This window comes from Sturnus vulgaris, unplaced genomic scaffold (assembly GCF_052056855.1).
Source record: "Sturnus vulgaris isolate bStuVul1 unplaced genomic scaffold, bStuVul1.hap1 Scaffold_157, whole genome shotgun sequence".
Lineage (NCBI taxonomy): Eukaryota > Metazoa > Chordata > Aves > Passeriformes > Sturnidae > Sturnus > Sturnus vulgaris.
In genome coordinates this window covers 3,645,103-3,649,551 of record NW_028276074.1, presented here as the reverse complement: position 1 = coordinate 3,649,551, position 4,449 = coordinate 3,645,103, and positions in this window count along the sequence as shown.

The window sequence follows — 4,449 nt, the reverse complement described above, 5'->3', positions numbered from 1 at the left end:
GCATCTGATGTGTTCACAATTGACCCTTGTTTCCTTGAGATTTGATTGCATCACAGTGGTCTCCTTGGTTTCATAAAGCCCACATTTGTCACAACAGTTCCAGGATATTCAGTTGCAACACAATGGTCTCCACCACTCTATCAGGCTGCACTGTGAAACTGTGGACACTTGGTTCCATGAGATTCCATTGGGTAACCATGTTCTTCTTTGCTGCATTAGGCCTGGCTCTGTCACAATGAATGCTTGCTTGCATGAGCCTTGGAAATGTCCCATTGGCACCTGGGTTCCATTAAGTCCTGCTCCCTTGAAAATCTACCAGTTTTTCCAGGACATTCCATTGCCTCACAATGGTCTCCATGGTTCCCTGACACCCTGCTGTCTCACAATGCAGTCTTGGTTTCTTGAGATTCCCTTGTGTCACAGTGGTCTCCTGTGTTCCATTCGGCCCAGTTGTGTCACAATGGACACTTGGTTCCATGAGCACAGTGGCACCTGTGTTCCATGACACCCTGCTGTGTTACACCTGACAGTTTGTTCCATGAGACTCCATGGAGTCCCAAGGGTCACTTGGGTTCCATGAGGCCTCTCTATTTTGACAATTGACACTTGCCTCCATCAGATTCCATTGTCCCACAATTTTGTCCTGGGTTCCAAGAGGCCCCATTTTTTGTGACTTGATCTGTCACAACAGACCCTTGGTTCCATGAGATTAATTGGTGTCACCATGGTCTCCTTGGTTCCAGGAGCCATCACAATGTCACAACAGACCCTTGGTTCCATGAGGTTCATTGGTGTCACCATGGTCTCCTTGGTTCCAGGAGCCATCACAATGTCACAACAGACCCTTGGTTCCATGAGGTTCCTGCAGCAGGACTTCCCCTATGGCCCAGCAGAGCTCATCTGTTCTGTCCATCAGCTGGGCCATCACTCAGGGCATCTTCCCCCTCTCAGGAATTGCTGAGATAACCCAGGCCGGACATCTGTCCTGTCCTGAGTTCTCTCTGGTGCCAGGGAGGTGGAATTCCCAGCTGGCCATGAACATCTGGCCTTGAGAGCAGCCTGAAGGGAGATGAGCCTTGAATTTCTGAGTGATACACACTTCTCTGTAAAAACTGTAAAAGCTACACAAAACTTTCACCAAGCAGAAATCTTCTGCACAGTCCCTGCAAACGGGTAGGGCTTCTCCCCCAAGTCTGGATGCATCTTTGTGGTTCCTTTTCTGGAAGCTGAGTGAAAGGGCTACATGTTACTCCCTCATCAGTTTGGTGGTAAGTTACATTGACTCCTGATCTCTGCTATTTCTTCACTAGCTGTAATGTAGGTAACTTTATTGTGCACTGTGTTTGTATCTACCTGGACTTCTTTTATTTATCCTGTGCAGTAAGTAGTCCATTTAAAGTCTCTTGTCTGTTAATCTTGAGTCCATTCAGTGAATAATTCATTTTATAATAGGCCTAATCAGCCATTCTAAAGAATGAGAACAAGAACAATTTGGGGTGCAGGTCACCTGAAACAGAGTTACTACTAGAAACCTGAGCATAAAGCAGGACTTCCACTCCATTCAAAACATATTTTATATAAAAACAAAAAGAGTGAATATCTTTTTTACCATTTATTCTTTTCCAGTTTATGGATTTATATCAGCAATCTCCAGTTATATTGATCCCCAGCACCTCCTAATGCAGTCTGAACAGATATGAAAATCAAGACCCTTCATGGCTGACAATCAATGACACTTTGTCCTTGCCCCTACCCCACCATTTCCCCCATCCAACTCCCAGGACTCAGAGCAGCCTTGTGCAAATCTGAGCTTTCTCTCCATGCTTTGAAGCAAATATCAAATGGTTAAGAGCTTAGCTGAGGGATAGAAGCTGTACATATAATGATTACAGTAAAGGCATATAGAAAGTGATTCTATGGGGTCCTGCACTGTCACATGAACCCTTAGCTCCATGGGCCCTGCAGTGTCACAAGGATCTCCTTGGTTCAGGGGTACCTGTGGCAGGACGTCCACCCACCCCTACCACAGACAGTCAGTGCATGAAGAAATAACCCGGGCTGAGAGATCCAGCAAGGGATCATGTCTGGGGCCAAAAGGGCTCAGGCCTGAGCCAAGAATCAACATCTTAGTCTGGAGAGCAAATGTGGGAAGAGAGAAAAGAAATATTCTTGACTGAGAGACACTGTTTTACAAACTAAAAGACATATGAGTTATCACAGAAGCAGAAGCCACCACATGCACACCCTGAAGGTGTAAAGGGCTTCTTCTTGTAGTTTGCACACAGATTCTGCGGTTACTTCACTGGGGATTGAGGGAAAGGATCTCGATGTGAGACTCCACCAACAGTTGGATGGTAAGATACAATGAATCCTAAGTTATATTATATCTTTGCTAGCTGTAATATTAAGAGGTACCTTTAACCTTGTGCTGTATACCTGGTAGAAGTCTCTTTTTGTCCTTATTTCTGTGTAGTATTAGTTTAAGTCTTACGTCTGTTAGTTTTCTGTCTATTAAATAAAGAATTCATTCTATAATAGACTGAATCAGCTTTTATTAAAGATATTGCAAATGAGAGTGAGTTTTTGGGTGCTGACCACCTCAATAAAGACACTGCCTGCTGCCAGAGACCTGGGCAAAGGGCAGGGACTTATCTAAACCCCCACAATTGCCCCTCGTAACCGTGCCACACAGTGCCACAATTGCCCCTTGGCCTGGCAAGCCAGTGTAGTATCAGAATGGACTCCTCGGTTCCATGGGGCTGCAAAGTGTCACAGTGGCCCCTTTGTTCAATGAGATCTGTTGTGTCACAGTAGTCTCCATGATTCCATAAGGCTCTGCAGTGTCACAACAGACCATTGGTACCATGAGACACCACAGTGTCACAATGGCCGCTTGGTCCCATTGAGCCCCACAGTGTCACTAGGGTCCCCTTGGTTTCACAGGGCTCTGAAGTGTCACAATGGCCCTTTAGTTTAAAAATGCCTCAAACTTTTAAAATAGCCTCCATGCTTTCATGAGGTCCTCCTGTGTCACAATGGACCCTTGGTTCTGCAGTGTCAGAATGCCCCCTTGGTCCTTTGGAGCCTCACAGTGTCACTCTTGTGCCCTTGGTTCCATGAGTCCCTGCAGTGCCACAATGGTCTTTAGGTTAGATGAGCCCTCAAAGTGTCATCATGGTCTCCATGGTTCCATGAGGCCTCACTGCTTCAAGATGGCCTCCTTGGTTCCATGATGCCCAGTAGTGTAAATAATGATCTCCTTGGTTCCATGGTGTCAGAATGGACCCTTCATCCCATGGAGCCCCACACTGACCCTGTGGTCCCCTTGATTCCATGAGGCCCTGCTGTGCTAAAATGGCCCCTTGGTTAAGCAAGGCCCCGCAGTGTCATAATGGACCTTTGGTTCCATAAAGCCCCACTGTGACACAATTGGGCCCTTGGTTCCGTAGGGGTGGCGCTGTCACAACAGCCCCTTTGTTTCATGGAGCACCACAGTATCAGAATGGTCCCCATGCTCCCACAGGGCCCCCAGTGTAACAACAGACCCTTTGTTCCATGAGGCTCCACAGTGTCACAATGGACTCCTTGGTTCTGTCAGGCCCTGCTGGGTCACAATGGCCCCTTGGTTCCATGAGACCTTTCTCTGTCACAATGACCTTTTGGTTCCAGGTGTTTCTGTAGTGTCACAATGGTCTCCATGGATCTGCACTATCACAATGGACCATCAGTGCCATCCGGCCCTGCTGTGTTCAAATGGATTTTGGTTTCAAGCAGCCCCACAGGGTTAAAATGGCCCCTTGGTTCCATGGGATTCTGCTGTGTCACAATGGAGCCCATGTGCCATGAGGTTCCACAGTGTCACAGTTGACTCCTTGGGTCCCTGAGGCCATGATGTTATCAAATCTCCAATATATAAGAATAAGACTCTTTGAAACTAATCTGGTGTTAAAAAGAGTATAATTTATTCAGGCCTGAGGCCCAGCAAAGGATAACACCTAACCTTATGCGGACATGTGATTCTAAAAGCGTGTGGCTTATCTTCAGTCACTACATGTGCATTACAATTTACCCATTTCCATAGAAGTCATGCCTATTTCCCAGTTATAGTCCGTGATTTTTCTATCACTGCAGCCTTGAGCCAGATGTCTTCTTCATTTCTTGCAACTGTCCAATCTGGGAAAGCAGCCCCACAATGCCTTGTTTTTCTGCTGAAAGTTCATAGGCACATGAAGTTCACAGGAACATAGGCACAGTAAAATATGAATGAAATATTTTGGTGTCAAGCCCAAGGCTTTGTGTGTCCAGGCAGAGGCAGGCAGGAGGCAGAGCTGTCAGCAAAGGAAGGGGCCAGCGAGGTGGGGCAGCCGGGGGATGACGACAGCCTGCAGGGACAGAGGCGCAGGGCATGGACACCGTAGGACAGCCTGGGCTGCAGAGGCCACAGGGATG